The 20,511-nt window shown below is 39.6% G+C and overlaps 1 protein-coding gene across 9 annotated transcripts in view; it reads right to left on the bottom strand.

Moving 5' to 3' along the window:
• The window catches only part of NRCAM (neuronal cell adhesion molecule), a 106,928-nt gene extending 104,042 nt beyond the window's left edge, over positions 1-2,886 (bottom strand). For 4 of the 9 annotated variants that reach the window (XM_075274212.1, XM_075274211.1, XM_075274213.1 and 1 more), the window contains exon 1: positions 2,667-2,884. The gene's annotated coding sequence lies outside the window, so the exon portion shown is untranslated. Of the gene's footprint in view, positions 1-2,666 lie in introns of all 9 variants that reach the window. The other 5 variants (XM_075274210.1, XM_075274209.1, XM_075274217.1 and 2 more) reach the window with 3 other exon arrangements.
• Between the last annotated feature and the right edge of the window lie 17,625 nt (positions 2,887-20,511).

Here is a 20,511-nt window from a genome sequence, read left to right as displayed (position 1 = left end):
AAAGTTTAGCAAAAAAGCCTATCAGCCACCTGTCCCTCTACTGATGGTTTCGCCATAACAATTGATGGCATGAGCATGACAGCTCTAACTTTTACTGCTTTTGTGCTCACACTAGAAATGGGTATTTGAGTGCAGCGCTCTGCAGAATCTGGAGCTGCAGGGCACTGTGACCCTGCTAGAGTTCTTTTCTCTGTGCACTGGCCCTGTTGGGTTGACAAGTAGTAAAAGTGACACTATGAAATTCACAATCTTGCTTTCAAACTGTTTACATTTTCATGCTTGAGAATACATCCTATGATGAGCCTAACATGATGTATCTCAGTGCTAATACAACCTGATAACTATATCTCCTGCCTGGCAACACGTGCTCAGCCTTGAAAACATAAGACGTGTGGAAAGCAATTAGCCATCAAGGTTACTTAAAATGTCTCTCCCTGATGTGCAAAGACGTCTTATCTTCAGAAAAACTTTTTCTTCAAATTGTCTTCATGTACAATGAAGAACCAAAGAAATCTATTGCATACCACATGGTGTAACCTTCTTTTTCCTCTGCCCCATAAAGACGTCTAATGAGGCCTCAGCTAGTCAAATGCACTTTATATTTAATTCATGGGCTCCAGAAGTTAGCAGGTTACCAGCCCTAGGGCTGAAGCAACAGGAATATTTTACTGTGCCAGAGGGAATGGAAGCTCATTCAGAGATCATTAGTTTTCCTTTCGACATCCCCAAAGAACACCTTACAGGATGGTTATGTGCCCTCCACTGGTATTTCTTTGTGTAAGCTTTTGTCTTACCCTCATCAGAGCAGGACACTGAATTATGTTTATATATTTTATATAAATTATATTTTTTCAAAACTTCATTTTTCACAGTGCAATATTTTTAGCATTAAAATACTAATAATAGTATATTTCATATTATGCTTGATAAACTATATTAAAAGCTAATATTTGGTGTCCAGGAATATGTATTGTTGCAAGTAGTGGACAATATGCTGAACTAGAGTGAAAGCACAAAGAAAGGCATGTGCAGATATTAATAATTTATGACAGATCACACCTAAAACAGCAACAATCAGAATCTCAATAAATGGAAATGTACTGAAATGATGAATTACAAATCAATAGTGTGAAATATGAGAGGTGACAATTTGATTCTTATAGGGCTGCTGACTGCAGAAATCCCCAGATTATCACAATGTGTAAAATATGTTACATGTTGTAAAATATTACAGTAATAGATTCCCCTATTCAACCCAGCTAACAACCATAAAACCATATAAAGGTGCGGGTGTATTTAACAGCCCTCTTCTATTGCAGAGAATAAAGGGATTTTATAACGTCTGTTGTTTTGTGCCATTAGCGGTGAATTACTATTACCTTCTCCTTATTTTTTATGATGCCTAATACATTCTTGACCCTCCATTCTTTGATACTAAGTGGGAAGTACTAGGCCACGTACACACATGACAATGCTTTTCTTATTCTTTCTTTCAATGCAAGAAACAGAAACTTATAAGAGGCAGGCAGCATGAGAGTGCAGTCAATGGGCGCATAGGTAAAGGTGCTATAACAAACTATTTTTTTTACTTGTGTTCACCCGTTTGCTGTCATTCATGTTTGTAGAACATGAATGACTGACCATATAGTTACTACAAGTAAGATGCAGAGCTGTAATAAGACCCTTCATTAAGAGAAAACACCGATAGAAAAGTAAAGGAGACTTTTACAAAAAAAAAAAAAAAATACAAATTATAAAGGTCAATTTTAATTTTATGTAAAACCCCCATAAATGAATAGGACTAAAATAGAAAACACTTTTTACTGTCATCCCATGACTTGTTCTTTCAATGGACTACCTTAAAGAGCCAATGAGGATATTAACCTGTCCTCTGATAGTTCTTTATTAACATGTACCCCCATTGGCAGAAACAATTATTCTTCCACAGGAAAAGTCCCATTGCTGACCATTTCTGACTGAACAACATAAATTGGTGGGGAAGAAAAGAAATCTCAGTAAAAAGAATATCTGTGACAGTACGTTCATCCAGCTTTCTACTTAAAAGGGAGGTTGTAAAACTCCTAGAGATAATGGCAGCCATTTAGAATAGGGCATAATAAGCCGCTTCTGAGTCTAGTCTCCTCCTAATGTCTTAGCAGCATGATGGATGATACTAGAGAATTCTGCTACTGCAACTCTGAAAGGCAACATCCTATCCTCTTTGTTTTCCTATGAAGAACTTTCTATACAGAGGAAAGAAAAGCTACAATTAAGAGCAAACCTGAAAGTCTTTGGAGAGCAGCTAAATACAAAAGTGTGCAAACAGCACGACAGATAGGCAGGATCAGCAAGCTGCTGCGGGGACTCACTGGAGGGATCCTGCCACTTCTGTGCACACAGCCTGCTATATCCAGACAAGTACAGTACAACTAAACAGTTTCCACAAACCTGACGGATAAAGAAATTACATAGCATACAGGTCAATATCAGCCTTATTCCATAAGTAGCAATATACCATGATGCATATATGTACACTGTATAAGCAATAAACTGTCTACAGTAAACAACAAGACTGGAAGCAAAAAGTTCCAGGCAATGTGATACAATGTGCACCCGGATCTACAGCCCATGTGGGTCCACATGTGAAGCCTCTAAGTGGTAATTACCATGTAATAGGTGGAGATTTCCCTCTGGTAACTGTGCGAGCCAGAAGACTGATGGCATGGTACGCTCCTGTAATCCTGCTGACAAGTGTGCTGCTGATCCCTGCTGTTACCAGACTGTGTGTGTGATGACATTCAGAGAGAGGAGGCTTTCCGCCAATCACCGGCCATGTGGACCTCCCAGGATTCTGACCAGCAGAGGTTTCATGACAATACAAAAGAACTGGAACTTCCACTCTCTGTATGTGTCAAAACAATGGATCAGCTCAACACATTCACGAGTAAAATATATCCAGCCCTAACCTAAAATCTATATATAGCACAGTCATAGCTCAGAATAAGGAGCTACAGAACAATGGATGGGCTGAAATCACTTGCAGATAATATACTATATCCAGAGAGGTTGGCAAAAGATGAGTGCGGGTAGGAAGTTCACCAGGTTATTATTACCTCTATAACCTGCACCTATCTGAAGAACGAGCTTTCTATTGGAATTTCGAAAATAGGACAGTATTCATAGTAGACACTTTCCAGAACTTGACCACTTCTCCATTCACAGGGCACATACAGTAAGTCAGGAGTCATCCTTTATGTTTTGGGGTTTGTTTTTTGGGAGGTCTGTTTCAGCCCTTGTTGTATTGCTAAAAATTTGTAATAATTTGAGTTTAAAAAAAAGTCAGGGGTCATCTCCTATGGACATGCCATAAATATCTCACATTTTACATCCTTTTTGGACAAGCTCATTGGATAACAAGTTATACTAAAATGCAAGAGATTCAATTTTCAGTCAAAAAAGGCAAAGGATTCCAAAACAGGGAAGACAGTAATCATGTTCTCCAAATATGTGGGATATGAAGCAGCTATTGGTGAATAATGACGGACAGGAAATTGATCTCTGAAACGGGGCTGAATCTTCTAGTAAGTTCTGCTACTGATGCTATAAAAGTAAAACTCCCCATCAGCAAAGTAGTAATGGCGTGCTATCTCCTGACTACACTAGTTCCTATTACATTAGAGAATACTAAAACATGCTATGGTAATGTATGCTACTTAACTAGAACAATAAAAGGGGGCTTTTTTGAAGCAATAAGTTTACCATCAAAGTCCTCCATTTACCTTCTGTCTGCACCGGTCAATCACAGGTTATACCTTCTGGTCTCTGGACTTTTAACAGTCATGATCATAGAGAGAACCGGCACATATGGAAGTCCTGGGCTAAATTTGGAGGATACATGTCTGTCCTAGAGGACAAGTGTAATAAGATGTTGTTATAAAGCTTCCTTAGGCCCAGTTCACATCTGCGTTCGGTAATCTGTTTGAAGAGTCTGTGTCAGAGTAATCTTATAGCCAGCTAGCAGAATAGACTCCATTTTGGATTATATATGCCATTTTGGATTATAATGCACTTTTTATGAACTTTTGTACTCATAGCAGATGGGTAAGACAACATGCTTATTCCATGACTCAATAACCTTGTACACATATGTTAATTTCAGACATTTATCACTTTTATACAGAGTTAGAGGATGTGTGGAGAGGGACCTAGGGAAAAGTGAGGATTACTGGTTAAAGACAATTGTGGAAAAGGCCAAACTCGGAAATACCCAACGTATCACATCATATCACATCCCTTTTTCTCAGAAATCATATCCATAAGTATATGTTGTGCCAGATTCATGTCATTATTATGATGAATTGGTTTTTGTATTTGAATGCTATAAAATAAACGATTCATGGGTGGATCTTTGCAGAGCTCTGACCCATGTGTACTATACACTTGGCTGTGTGTGTGTCTGTCTTTTCTGAACCACTAACATGGATGACATCAGTTTATGCATCAGTCTGCTTGGTAAGAACCTATTAGACTCTAACAGTCTGTATGAGGACCCCCCGAATGAACTACCGGACACATTGGCAAGCAGTGAAAGCACACGGACTTCATAGGCTATAATCGGGTCCGTGTGCTTTCCTCATGGTCTCCGCACGAGTCATGAGGACAGGAAAGTAGACTGTGAAATACATTTCTGTCTGTATGTTCCGTCCGGACACCACATGGAAAGCACACAGATGCAATTCTAATCTACGGGGTCCGTGTGCTTTCACTGCTCACCGCTTGCCAATGCGTTTGGTAGTACATTCGGGGGTTCCCCATGCAGATTTCCTGATCGGATTATCAAGCACAGATGTGAACCAGGCCTTATTTGTGCAATTGGGCTTTAAATAAGAACCAGGTCATTCCAAAACACGTAAAACACAGCCAATAGAAAAAGAAATGTTATTTGAAGCAACTGTGACCACAGATGGCAGAATTCCATGTGTTTTTTTCTATTAGCTCTGATATACTGTATATCACCTGGTTATCAGCAAACACCTTAAGGCTAAGGCCCCACATAGTGAGCCGTAGCCAAAAACCGCTGCGGAAAAGACCACAGCGAAACATTTTTTTTTCCACAGCGCTTTTCACAGAAAGTTTGCAGCGCTTTCCTCTGTGGACTTTCTGTCTCTAATATACTTACACTGAAAACACCAGGGTTTCTATAGGCCGCACACTGAAAAAACGGTGCGATTTGGCCACTGCAAAGTGGATGGGATTTTGGCTAATTCTATCCATACATTGCAGAAAAATATTGCAGTGGAAAAGCTGCAATTTCAAAAAAATATTGCAATTTTGTGAATTTCCTCTGTGAATTATACCAATGGAAATGCTGGTATTTTCCATATAGTTATAATAGGGACAGAAAGTCCACAGAGGAAAACTCTGCGGACTTTCTGTGAAAAACGCTGCAGAAAAAAAAAGGATGCGATTCTGCCGCAGTCTTTTCCACAGCACTTTGCTCGCTATGTATGGCCTTAGCCTAAGGGTGATTCCTGCATTCATGACCTCCTATAACTTTCCACATGCTCTTTATTAAGTTATGTCGCTAACCACACATTGTTCTTACTGTCTGTAATCTGTAGAATATCATCACTTCTGACAATATAAGACTAGAGGAACATCGTTGTCTTGATCTTCCTCTGGTTTTAATAATATACTGTAGTCTATGGAAGTTAAATCAGGTAGAATCTAAGAAAGCAAGCAGAGCCATTTGACTACTTCTCATGAAAAACAGGAGTTAAAATGCACTTGCATCAACAATTTGTATTTCTATTCACTGAACTATCCCTCAGGCAGGCCATGGACAGTGTGAGTGACCTGGTTCTCTTGACAATGCATATCACTAAACTAAAATAAAACTGAAGATATTCCCTACATGTGACAGCTACCGTATATGGTTCCTCTTACAATATACAATCTTTCAGTACATGGTACTATTGCAATTTTTATATGTACCAAACATTACATTTCAATACAGTATGGAGAGCACTGACTCATGGGCAAGACATCTGGACACGCTACTGGTTCAACCACCTGTTCTTTGCTCCTGTAAAACTAATAGTCATACTCAGCTTAATTCTACCAGTTATTTACATGTCCTGGGAGCCGTCAGTAGAAGAATCAAGAAATTGTACACCATGTAAAAGCTGTGCTAATATGAGCACAATAAGTCTACAAGAGAGCGCAGATGAAAGCAGGAAAAACATGTTAATTATGGATAAACCATACTAGTGTATACAAGGCTGGACAATACTATCTAACTCAAAAACTTTCTGCAACAGTCATGTGAAAAAGCAAAGATAACCTACTGCAGTTACACATAAATGAATGTACACATGCATTTTCTGGCTACATGTGAAGCACACTGAAACTATGTTGTGTGCGTCCATCTCAAACCATTAGGTATGTGAGCCCCCTAAGGCTTGGGTACTATATAGAATATTTACAGGATTACTAAATTACAGGTGTAACCCACACCAGTCTTGATAATCTGTGCCCCAAAGGAGAACGCCTCCGAGCTGAGAAAGGTGCACACCAAGTCATACACCACGTGTATCCTCCGGCAGGATATGCACTCTACTGAAATCTATATCAGCTTCCTGCTGGAGTAGATTTCAGGAATCATTCACACTAGAAAACTGGTATAAACAATAATAAATCTGACAGAGTCACTGGTAAGTGACTTTTTTAAGCCACACATATGTCATCGATTTCAACTCCGTCAATATAGTCCTTCAAACTTAAGTATAAGTACTATGGGATTATTGTCCAGTTAAAGTGCTTCATCTGTAGGTCAAGGTTCTGTGTACCTAAGAGATGGTAAGATCATAGGAAAGAAAACAATTCTGATTATGCGGTTTGATTGACCAAGTCGAATCAGAATTAATTCTGCTCAGTGATTCACTACAGCACTTGACCTAATAAACATTAAATTTTCCTGAAGACTTATTTCTTCCTGGCCTCCCACTGAGAAGTGCTGCCAAGAAAGCTCAGGCTCCCTACAAGACTTCTGAAAACGAACAACAAAATAGTGTCTGCCCGTGTAATGGACATCAAAAGCTAAAGCCATAAAAAGTAAAATGTGTCAAGCAATCATAATAAAACAATTACAAAAGAGATTGTAAATGACGGATTTCTTCTCTTCGGAAAAACAGGATTTCTCTTTCCAAAGAGAAGTCTTTTTTGAGTCATTTTATGAAAATCAAGTTTCTACCAGTATAGGCTAATAATAGTGCTAGAAAAGTAGCCGCCTGTAACACTCACTGGAAAGTATGACAAGCGGCCTGGTCTTCATGTGTATGGAGAATGCAACAGCGGATGAAATGCCTTGTCATGTCTGGATCATCTGGATGCATTTTAGAGCATGTTCCCATTGCTTAGATGAAAGTGGTAGAACTGCAAAATGTCTATTTCATGAAATATTTATGGAAAATGCTAGCTATTCACTACAATCATAGATTCTTCAACACCATCTCCTGTCTAAGTAATACATTCTTCCTTTGTAACAATTTTTCTATTTTAGAGAAAGTAAAACCAGGCCATAAACTGAAAACTAAAAAACTATAAAAAAAAACTATGTATGGCTCTGTTCAAACCATATTGCATGTGTAGCTCAGTGTATGCACCAAGAATATTCCTATGAACCCTACAGACCTGATGTGTGTCAAAAGGATGTGCTTTAGGATGGTGAACATAAACCATACACCAAAGGTAACGTAGTGTGAAAATAGCAAAAATTTACCTTTAGGCCAAGGCCCTATGGGACGTCTCGTAGCAAAAAAGCGCTGCGGGAAAAACCGTGGCGGCAACACTTCACGGTTCTTCCTGCAGTGCTTTAGACAGAAATTTCGCAGAATTTTCCTCCGCAGACTTCCTGTTACAATTATACCTATGGGGAAACCACTGTTGTTTCTCTAGGCATAATTGACATGCTGCGATTTCCAAAACCGACACGGTTTTGGAAACCGCTGTGTTTCTGTACACCAGTTTTTACCGCAAAATGAGCATAGATTTGCTAGAATCCCATCTACTTTGCCCTTGTTGTAAAATCACAGTGTTTCTGTCCTGTGGGGCCCCGGCCTTAGGATTACAATTACAAATTCCCCTAACTCATGGTGCTACACTGTCTACAATGGCTGCTACGCTTAGGGAAATAAAAATGTTTTTTTAGGTGTAATCAATTTTTATTGAATTTTTCATAAGAAAACAAGGATGTGCACAGTACAGAATACAAGTAATGGTGCAAACATCATGGTAATGCTTGTGCAAATGGACATATAAATAAAAATGGTTTTATTGTCTAAAATATTATTGTCTATATTATATTATTGTCTAAAATAAGTACAGCAAAAAAAAAAATACTGTAATTAACACAATGTTTTGACTTTTTTGTTGGGATGGAGAATTGTGTGGTTTTTTTCTTCTTTTCATAATTTTTTTTGCAATCAAAAATACAGGGTCCATATTGTAAATTTCTACTGAACAGATATGTGTTTGAAAAGTGTTCTGCGGGTTTCTATTAGACAGTGATCTCTCTGCGTCTTAAAAGGAATATGTCACTACTTTTTAAAGTTTACTGATTAAAACCAGATAGTGAAATGTATCAGTTTTTCTAATCTGTAGATTGTACATTTTTATATTTTATTTTCTGTACATGATTATGGGGACCGCCATCTTGCCTGAGCTTTTCCTGAACAATTTATTGTCATCAGTTACAGCAGTCTACGTGTTAGAGAACGGCATGGGCAGCCCGCGAGTAACACATGGATATCAGCTGTGTGCTGCTGTGTTTCCGCGGCCCGTTTCAGTTAATGAATAGGAGACACAGAAGCAGGGCTACAAAATTGGACAGGAATAGGATCAATTTCTATATTTTGCAGCCTGGAATGGGGGCCATGCCAGTCTTCGAGCTCTGTGTTGTGGCCTCAGCAAAGGGACACGGGTCAGACGTCCCCGTACGACTCTGCGGAAGTGACGTGACATCCGTTCATTGAACACTCGTGGTCGACCAGTGCGCCGGTTTACGAGGCTACTAACATTGTCTCTGCGATATCGCAGGTCCACCCGAGACACTGTTGACCTCGGAAACACAAATTCCTGTATAATTTCAAAAATTCTATGCCCCATGTGTCTTGCACCGATTATCATCCCACGTTCAAAGTCACTTAATTTGCAACATGCTACCATGTTCACAAGACACCAGTCTGCATAAGACTGCTCAGAAATCCTGGTGACACTAGCGCCATAGGCCGCATCGTGTCACACTGTTTGAGTGTCATATCCGGCACATCCGGCACTGGGACACGCCTTCCCGTGACTTTCGGTCACTGAGTGTATTATAGATGACAAGCTACAGACAAAGTATAACATCTCTGCCTGTTCGGGTCTCTATGCCACCCTTCACACGCATGCTGTGGCGCAGGAGGCGTGTACAGTTTGAGTCCTTGCTAAGAGTTTTTCATTTCACTGTGTGAACACTGCTTTATTACCTTTCTCTGTAATTGAATTTCCATCACACCCATCTCCTGCACCTTGTTTCCTATGTTCATGAAATAGTTAATTCTAGCCTAGCCTGTGTGATTGACAGCCTATCTTCCAATCAAGCCTAGGGCGGGGCTATGGCTTCCTATATACAGGCCATCAGCTCACACAGGCTGGCTGGCTAATGTTACTCTGACTTCAGACTTTGGCCCTACTAAGCGCCTCTTTCTGCTACTATTGTATTACCGATCTCTGACTAGCTAACCTCTCTTTGTTGTTGTTTGTCTTGTCTGCGTTCTGTGTCATCGCATATATCTAGGAAGGGCTTGTCGACCAGTTGTCCTCTTCCGCCTAGGGTAGTGAGGTAAGTAGGTAGGGGCAGTGGTGGGTTCAGCTTCGGTTTTGGAAATCGTAGCATGTTAATTATATCTACGGAAACGCCGGCAGCGTTCCTGTAGATATAATGGTAACAGAAAGTCCACGGAGGAAATCTCTGTGAATTTTCTGTTCAAAGCTCTGTGGGACGGTGCATTAGACATAAAAAGTTGAGAAAACCATTTACTAAGGTTCCAGTTTGTACAGTACTGAATAGACAAACATGACATTGACACCATAAACATTACGATTGTTTGTGATCTTTTATCCAAATAAGTCCATAGACATTTCCACATCAAACAATCCACCTGCTGCTCCGCTCCCACTATTAGCATTTCAGTATTCACAGGCAGGACTTTTATACCTATTCAATTAGTATAGCAGCCTAACCTGGAAAGCTTGGCAGCGTTTATTTCATCAGAACTGTATAATAAAGGAAATTGCTTCCAATTGTGCAGCTTTATTTGAGAACCGTATGAAGAATAACTTAAAATAATTAAATTCTTATTGGCTGCTTCCTGAAATGAAACTGAATAAACATATTGTTGGTTAACTCAATTTTCTAGATGATGAAACAATTAGAATTACACTTCTAATTCACTTAGTCTTCTTTGTAACAACCAAATACTGCATTCCCATATTTCATCTGTAAGATATACAGCTATGAACTGCTTTTGCAAATAGAAACAATCTATTATAGCTGGTTGCACACTTTTTGGGTATGTTTTGCAGTTTTATTTTCACGTCCAGATAATCTTTAATAGGTTTTTACCGATTTTTATTTGGCTTCCCTGCCAAACACAGTATGCCCTGGGTTTGGCATTTCTTCTGTCAGTTTTTTGTAGACTGGGTATGGTTAAAAAGCCACTAGAAATGACAGTAAAACTATATTTGGAATGTCAAAACAATACAAATATATAAGCCAAAAAAGAAAAGAAAAGAACTGAGTTGTGGATGCAAATAAATGTATCAAAAATGTAACTCTTAATAATATGTTTAAAAAATACAAACCAATAAGTAAAACACTGTTGCGATGCTCTACAGTAGATATTCTGACATAATACTCTGGCTAGGGGTCTGTTACTCCTCTCACCAGAACCGAATATCATGCCTCTCAATTGTACATGTAGTGGGGACCATGTATATGTCTCCACTGGTGTGGCAAATTATATCTCCAAATACTGTGGATACAATTCATGGGATCATGACAGTGACATGAAATATGAGAGTTCCCCGTTTTATATAATGAAGTGATGCCCATACTTTTTAAGTAAATGTGGTTCCATTGAAAGCAGCAAGTCTTAGACAAAGGTACGATTTTCAGTATGCACCAAAGGAAATATGCTATAAATAATAATAATAAAAAAAATGGGAAACTCATCACATTTTTTTCCGCAGCATTTTTCATAGCATCTTAGCAGAGTTGTCCACTGTGGACCTTCTGTCCCTATTATACCTATATGGAAAACACCAGCTTTTTTGTAGGTATAATTGACACGCTGTAATTTTTAAAAGTGAGGGTGTTTTTGAAAACGCAGATTTTCTGCTTCTGATTTTTTTTTTCCTGTAATGTGTGGATAGGATTAGCCAGAATCCCATCCACTTTGCAGGTACTGTAAAACACAGTGTTTTTCACATTGTGGGGCTGCAGCCTAAAAAATTTTAAATTATGCCAAAGTGGACTACATGAGTTTCAGACTAGAGAATAAGATTAGGGACTATGCCAGGGAAATGAGATTAGGGACTACGCCAGGGGAATGAGGTTAGGGACTACGCCAAGGGAATGAGGTTAGGGACTACGCCAAGGGAATGAGGTTAGGGACTATGCCAGGGGAATGAGATTAGGGAGCAACGTAGCCAGCATTAGCCTGAGTCTTAGAGACAGATGCGTGTCTGTATACTAACTGTATATAGGCTGCATGCTGGATATCCATATTATATCTCTTCCACCAATATTACACTGTCTACTCAGCTTGTATAGAGAATAAATATAAGCGGTGTGTCATTGACTCTGTAGCCAGAAAGCTAAACATGAAAAATCCATCAACTTCTAAAACATGTCAAAGCGGGTGAAGCACAAAGTTAACACTATTTTCTATTTACTATGTGTCTTTGTCTTTCAGTATATGGCTACCTTTTACAAAAAGGACGGTGGGTAAGACTGTTAGTGACAGACTGGCTCCATACGTTTGGCTCTAGGTAGATGCGCCAGCTGGCAAATGTATAGAAGGTTGGAAGAAAGACCAGACCAATAAAGCCGATCTCCAGTTGCTATGGTAACCTCGTTTAGTCAAGCCCTAATGTTTGTACGTGTGTGTGTGTGTGTGTGTGTGTGTGTGTGTAGAAAAGACCTGCAATACAAATATAACATTGGGTCCTGGACACAGACTGGGAGAACATATACATGCCTATTTGCTGATGGCATATTACGCTAATATAAGGTGTCAACCCGTATCATATACTCACCCACTATACCAAAATGAGAAGAAAGCTAGATACAGTAACACAGACGTGATATTTTCTCTTTAGCTGAAAGTAACAAAACCATGGAAACTGTGAAGAAAATTGCAGTTTACAGCAGGAGGAGTTGGTCCTTTCAACAGCTTAAATAAAGCTTGTCGATTTTGTCCAAAGAAATAGAATAATAATTATTCTGAATTGCCGCTTACCCTTTTCCAAACCTTTAACATAAACAGCCCATCTTTACAAAGTATAACGTTGTATTATATCTAATGGCGTATCAATGGGAAGGCAGAGCAAGACAAAAAGCAGGGTGTAGAAGAATTCCAAACACAAGCTGTTTTATGACAGTCTGAAACTCATTTACAGAATACAGGCTGCCATAAACTGATGTATCCTGCTTGCTATTATCAGTATGTTCTTAGAGCAATACAGAGTGATTGCAACAATAGCCATCAATGCTTCACTTTACAACTAGTCTTCCATTTCCATTTATAAATATATCAATCTGATAACCTGAGCACCATCTGGCGAAAACATTAGCGCTTTTCCCACAAAGGTAATGAGCATAACAAGTGAGACGGCGTTTTTATCAAATGGGCTGTTTTCAAAACAACAACAACAACAACAACAAAAATCTATAGAATTGTTCACACTTTTTTTTTAAACCAATCTTGAGCATCAAAAATAGATCATGACCATTTTTCATACATCACCAATAGGCTCATAGACTGTTCATCTGCTTTTCATGGCCAGTTTTTACCCCAGTTGTGTGAATGAGCCATTAGTAAAGTGTTGTGACTGGTACACTCTGATCTACACATCTTAGATGGGATCAGTTATGGCTAGATTTATTTTTTTTCCACAAACTCACTTTATTTTCAAAAACAAAAAGATTTTGCAGCATAACACAGTGCGCCAGTTCTAAGATTATATACAAACATTCGTAACTTACAATATCATATAATAACATGTCATCAAGGGAGAATTGTGGACTCTTGATTCAACAAAGGAAATGTCTTTTGTACAACTGCAGCCTCCCAAACACAGAAACCTTGTATGATGCTAGATTGTAATCCATAATATAGATCAGTTCCGTTGCCCACATTTTGGGTAAGCATTTATCCTATCTGGTCTGGTTGGACTAGAATGTTAAAGGGGTATTCCCATGAACATAAATATTTTTAAATTTATAGATAATTAAAAGTTAAACATTTTTGCAAATATAAGTAAATATTTTGCAGAGTTTTAAAGATTTTTTCTACATATCTTGTGGTCACAAGTTATCTTGATCGGTTGCCAGTGGATACGGCCATGAATGCAGGAACTTTCTGCCATGATTTCCTTATTGTGGCCGGGATATCTTCTGATACATGTAGTGTCCCTGCCTGATATCCCAGCAACAATAAGAAAATCATAGTTGGGTTCCTGACAAGTCCCAGACCATAGAAAGTTTCTGCATTTGTGGTTGTATCCATTAGCAACTGATCAAGACAACAGGCTGTCACTAGGGTTGAGCGATCGGGATCGGAAAAGATCGGATTCCGATCGACGATCGAGTAAACTTCAGGATCGCAATCGGAATTCCGATCCTGATCTTTTTAGGCGGGATCGAGGTCGGAGGTTATTTCCCAGAATGCTTTGCTACTGGCCAAGCATTGTGGGAAAAGCTAACAATGTTAGCTAGGTCCCATAGGAATTAATGGATACAGCCAGCACACAGCCTGTGCCGGCGTCCGGCCGCTTAACCCCCTGCGCGCCGGCTGCGTCCATTCATTCTAAGGGGAGACTAGCTAACATCTCTAGTAGCTAACACTTACCTGAACAGATCACTGGTCCGGTCCCCGCTGTTCTCGCCTCGCAGGTTAGTGTTACAGACCTAGGAAGAAGGCAGGGCTTATAGTTAAGGAGAGTGTGGGAGGGTACTGGGAGGGGAGACATGAGTGATGCATTCACATCTCCCCGCCCTGTACCCGCCCACACTCTCCTAAGCCACAAGCCCCGCCTTCTTCCTAGGTCTGTAACACTAACCTGGGAGGCGGGGCAGCGAGGCAAGAAGAGGAGCTAGAACAGCGGGCACTGGACCAGCGGCAGTGCTTCTGTTCTGTGCAAGTAAGTAGACACCAGGAGGGACTAAGTAACCAGAGGATTTTTTTTAATCACTACATATCATGGAGTCTAACAATTAAAGCATTCAATTTTTAGATTCCATGCTGTGTAGTAAATAGGATCATTTTTAAAATCCGATCTTCAATTATTAAAAAAATCCCATTGACTTGCATTGGGATCGGAGTCGAATGGAAAATGATTGGAAATCGGATTTTAAAAATGATCCTGAAATCTCAAGATCGGCTCAACCCTAGCTGTCATCACTAAGATAGTGAGAGCAAATCTTTAAAACTCTGCAGAATTTTTAACTACTTATATTTGCAAAAATGTTTAAAGGGGTTGGCCACTTTCATACCAATATTGAGAAATAAATGTTATTGTTTTTACAATAGAAAGATATACAATTTTCCATTATATTTTCTGTATCAATTCCTCACAGTTTTCTAGATCTCTCCTTGCTGTCATTCTTTCTGTTACTGCTAGTGGATAAAACTCTGACCATGGTCATGTGATTTACGGTCCATGGTCATGTGATGGGTGCACAGGTGCACAGCTGATTACCAGGCAGATGTCTGATTATTGTGCTGGGACTATAACGAGCGGCACCTGTGTACATCACATGACCATGGACCGTAAGTCACATGACCATGGTCAGACTTTTATCCACTAGAAGTAACAGAATGAATGACAGCAAGCAGAGATCTAGAAAACAGTGAGGAATTGGTACAGAAAGTATATTGGAAAATTGTCCAACATTTTATTATACAAACCATAACATTTTCTCTCTCAATATTGGTCTGAAAGTCGCCAACCCCTTTAACTTTTAATTATCTACAAATATAGTTATGATTATGTTCATGGGAATATCTCTTTAAGTAAACTCATTTAATATTTGTTTGATATCTAACAAACCAGATTGTTCATTACGTTTCTTAAAAACCATATATAGATACCTTACAGCATGTCTTAACTGGTATTATGAAGACTAGGTTTAAGACATGCTTGCTAGAAATTAATCATACGGATTGTCTCCTTTCTCTTAGACACATTTGTTAATTTCAGTTTCCAAACCATTGCCATTTGACAATATACAGTCCTATGAAAAAGTTTGGGCACCCCTATTAATCTTAATCATTTTTTGTTCTAAATATTTTGGTGTTTGCAGCAGCCATTTCAGTTTGATATATCTAATAACTGATGGACACAGTAATATTTCAGGATTGAAATGAGGTTTATTGTACTAACAGAAAATGTGCAATATGCATTAAACCAAAATTTGACCGGTGCAAAAGTATGGGCACCCTTATCATTTTATTGATTTGAATTCCCCTAACTACTTTTTACTGACTTACTGAAGCACAAAATTGGTTTTGTAACCTCAGTGAGCTTTGAACTTCATAGCCAGATGTATCCAATCATAAGAAAAGGTATTTAAGGTGACCAATTGCAAGTTGATCTCCTATTTGAATCTCCTCTGAAGAGTGGCATCATGGGCTACTCAAAACAACTCTCAAATGATCTGAAAACAAAGATTGTTCAACATAGTTGTTCAGGGGAAGGATACAAAACGTTGTCTCAGAGATTTAACCTGTCAGTTTCCACTGTGAGGAACATAGTAAGGAAATGGAAGACCACAGGGACAGTTCTTGTTAAGCCCAGAAGTGGCAGGCCAAGAAAAATATCAGAAAGGCAGAGAAGAAGAATGGTGAGAACAGTCAAGGACAATCCACAGACCACCTCCAAAGAGCTGCAGCATCATCTTGCTGCAGATGGTGTCACTGTGCATCGGTCAACTATACAGCGCACTTTGCACAAATAGAAGCTGTATGGGAGAGTGATGAGAAAGAAGCCGTTTCTGCACGTACGCCACAAATAGAGTTGCCTGAGGTATGAAAAAGCACATTTGGACAAGGCAGCTTCATTTTGGAAACAAAATTTGAGTTGTTTGGTTATAAAAAAAGGCGTTATGCATGGCGTCCAAAAAGAAACAGCATTCCAAGAAAAACACATGCTACCCACTGTAAAATTTGGTGGAGGTTCCATCATGCTTTGGGGCTGTGTGACCAATGCCGGCATCGGGAATCTTGTTAAAGTTGAGAGTCGCATGGATTCCACTCAGTATCAGCAGATTCTTGAGAATAATGTTCAAGAATCAGTGACGAAGTTGAAGTTACGCCGGGGATGGATATTTCAGCAAGACAATGATCCAAAACACCGCTCCAAATCCTCAGGCATTCATGCAGAGGAACAATTACAATGTTCTGGAATGGCCATCCCAGTCCCCAGACCTGAATATCATTGAACATCTGTGGGATGATTTGAAGCGGGCTGTCCATGCTCGGCGACCATCTAACTTAACTGAACTTGAATTGTTTGTCCAAAATACCTTTATCCAGGATCCAGGAACTGATTAAAAGCTACAGGAAGCGACTAGAGGCTGTTATCTTTGCAAAAGGAGGATGTACTAAATATTAATGTCACTTTTCTGTTGAGGTGCCCATACTTTTGCACCAGTCAAATTTTGGTTTAATGCATATTGCACATTTTCTGTTAGTACAATAAACCTCATTTCAATCCTGAAATATTACTGTTTCCATCAGTTATTAGATATATCAAACTGAAATGGCTGTTATAAACACCAAAATATTTAGAACTAAAAATGATTAAGATTAATAGGGGTGCCCAAACTTTTTCATAGGACTGTATGTGTACTGTGCCCTGCTAAGCTGATAGTGTGGCTGATGCTGAAGTTAGACAATTGATGGTCAGGTCTGAAATACTCTATATCTGCTGCCACACAGTGTTCGGATCGCTGCATAGCCGCATTCAATGCTGGGAGTTTCACCTGTATGTAAGTAAACATTGAGAAGTTCCAGGCTATTTCTTAATATTGTGCGATTTTGCAGTTGGAGTGGCCAGGAATGGAACAAATTGATGTTTCACTCAATTATAAGTGCGGTTATGGCCAAATGCAGAAATCCATGTGGCTGTGCTCTTATTAAAGGGGTTTTCCAATGGACTTAACCATATTTACATTTGAAAACATAAATGAAATTTTTGCTAACATAACTAATTAACCGTTTTGCAGATTTTCTCTAACCTTCTTATAGGTGACAGTCTTGTCCTGATTGGTTGCCAATGGATACAAACATTCTATGGTCTGAAAACCAGACATGATTTGTTTACTGTAGCCAGGTCATCTTCTTGTATATGCATTGTCTATGTCTGTTTCTGAGTAAGGAATAAGAAATCATGGCTGAGTTTCTGACAAGTACCAGAGCTTAAGAAGTTTCTGATCAAAACGAAAAACTGTCACCACTAAGATGACTGTCAGGGACTGTCACTCCTGTGTTATCCAGTCCCTGCAAAGTGGATGGATTTCTAGCAAATCCCATCCACACAGAAAAATATCTGCAGCAGATTTGCTGCGATTTACAAAACTATTGCATATTTGGAAATCGCCATATGTTCACACTACCGCTGATGACTGCCCCGAGGTTTATATCCTAAACCCTGGAGAACTTGGACAGGGGATGGCTTGTCTGCAGTCAGCTTTAAAACCCATTCATTTGAAAGAGTTTTTTAAAGGTAACCACCTGTGTCCGTATGCAGCCTCTCTGCCTGAAAACAGGGGGTTTTTTTTGCATGGACACAGAACTGCATGTAAGACTTTATGGCCCACAGCGGCCCATGCAGCCTCTATTATGCCCCACAGCGGCCCATGCAGCCTCTATTATGCCCCAGAGTGGCACAACAGACTGTGGGGCATAATAGAGGTTGTAGGGAGATGCTGTGGTGCATAATAGAGGTTTGGTGGGCCACTGTTGGGCATAATAAGGGCTGGAGTTATGTTACCCAAAATAGGTCTTCCTACAAAAAAAAGACTCCACACAACTCCAATGACAGAAAAATAATAAAGTCTTGGAAATAGGCGATGCAAAAAATAAATACATGTTAATCGATGAGATATATGTACTCCAAAGTATAGTGCCATTAGGCACTACGATTTGTCCCACAAAAAATAAGTAATCATATAGTTCCAGTACTGGAAAGATGACAAAGTTATGACTCTTGGTATGCAATGAAGCAATAGAAAACTGACGTTAAATGTGTCGCCACGAAGCAACCTTTTCCTTACCCTTTTTCATAAGTGGATCTCCTTTTAAAACGATTCTACTAGATCCCTTTAATTGTGAAATTTATTATAAAAAAACAAAAAAAAAAACAGTAAATGCTTCCCTGAAATAATGATTGGTGTCTGCATAGAACATTCCCTCTAAAGGTTGCTGGAAGCATTGAGAAGGTTCTTGAAAGAGCCCAGCCTTGGTGAGAGTTTGCCCGTAATGGAAAATGCTATACATATTTCTATGCTAGATTATATCTGCTTTTCAATTCCAATGACTGTACTGTAAGAGGATGCCAGCTGTACAGAAAAATCGAAATACACTGGCAATAATGGGCATTTCATCTTTTCTTCCATGACTCATGCCAACTTCTGCAATAAAGCACAATTCTTTTTTTCTGCAAAACTTTTCCTTGTATTTTCTTCACAGACATTGAAGCAGTCAAATTTATTCACAGCTAAATGCTTATTCTCCAGAATGCTAGTCTAACATGGTATGTGCCAACAGCACTTTTAGGGAGGGAGTCACTAGTGAATATTTATTCATAACTAGACAAAAAGATAGGTCTGCATGGTGAAAAAAAGAAACAACACATAGGTCCTGGAGAGAAAATATTCTATGATGAATACCATTTCTATAACAACTGAATCACAAACTGTGGCCACATAAACCTGTCTTCAGTGGAAGAACCTCATGTGGGGTTAAGTGTCAGGTTAAAGCAGTGGTTCTTAACCGGGGTTCGATCGAACCCTAGGCACGGTTCATTTTGTGTACCAGTAAAAAAATATATACCTATGTCTTGAATTTGGAAAAAAATCATATTTGATTCATCACTAAAGAAGGGTTCGGTGAATGTGCATATGAAACTGGTGGGTTCGGTACCTCAAACAAGGTTAAGAACCACTGGGCTAAAGGATCATATCCAGAGAGTTGTCAGTGGTCAATGACTGCAGCTCAGACTGGAATTAATGGGTTTAATAGCAATATCTTTACTTTTGAAGACAACTCCAAGCTATGTAGTACAGTGTAGTCTATGGAGAATGTGCATGACGTACAAGTGAGGGCGGGTTCACATCTGCGCCCTGGTCTCCGCTTTCAGGTGCCCCGTCGTAGCGTCGCATAGTAGAGTATCATAAAGGACAGAGAGCGCACGCCGGGAGGGGGTAGTCTGCGAAATGACAGACTCCAAAACAGACAGGGGCGAGGAGAGAAGCGGCGGAAGGGAAAACCTTCTCAGGAAGGATGAGAGCTGACCATACTCCAGCCAGGAGAGATGGAGATCCGGCTGAGAGAGGCACAATTGGGCAAATGGAGGGGGAGGGGGGGGGTCACCAGTAATCTGATGGAAGCGGACATCGTCGCTCCTACACCAGCAAAGTAATCTGTCAAGCCCACAGCCCGGAGGGATCATGCGGTTGTCAAAGAAGGGCGTCAAATTTGGCCTAAATATAGTACAGTCTATCTGGGTACTGTATAACTGGGGGAATCTTTGGGATATTGTAAGATATTGTTATTTAGGCAATAGATTTTTTGTCTTAGAACCTATTGTCTGAGTACTATATTTTGAGTACTGTATACGGTAGGACCTTTTTGTAGAAAATGTTTTCACAATCTTTCCTCCTTCTATAGGTCAGTAGACACAAGTACGTGAAAGCTGAAGTGAAAAACGCGGCTAGCACACTGACTGTGGACAGGATCATGTGCATGAAGCCTTACTCTCCCTGCATAACATCACATTTATCCATATTGAACCTCATTTGTCATGTGGCTGCCCAAACACTCAGTCTGTGCATGTTTAGGGTGGGTTCACATCTGCACCCCGGTCTCCGCTTTCAGGTTTCCATCTTCTGCTGACAAGAAACATAAACCCGGCAGTCAGTGTCCGCCTGTGAGCGTTTTGTGGTCTCTGCAGCGAAACCATTTT

The sequence above is a fragment of the Leptodactylus fuscus genome, chromosome 5, assembly GCF_031893055.1.
Source record: "Leptodactylus fuscus isolate aLepFus1 chromosome 5, aLepFus1.hap2, whole genome shotgun sequence".
NCBI classification, from domain to species: domain Eukaryota; kingdom Metazoa; phylum Chordata; class Amphibia; order Anura; family Leptodactylidae; genus Leptodactylus; species Leptodactylus fuscus.
This window is presented reverse-complemented; position numbering and strand designations above follow the sequence as displayed.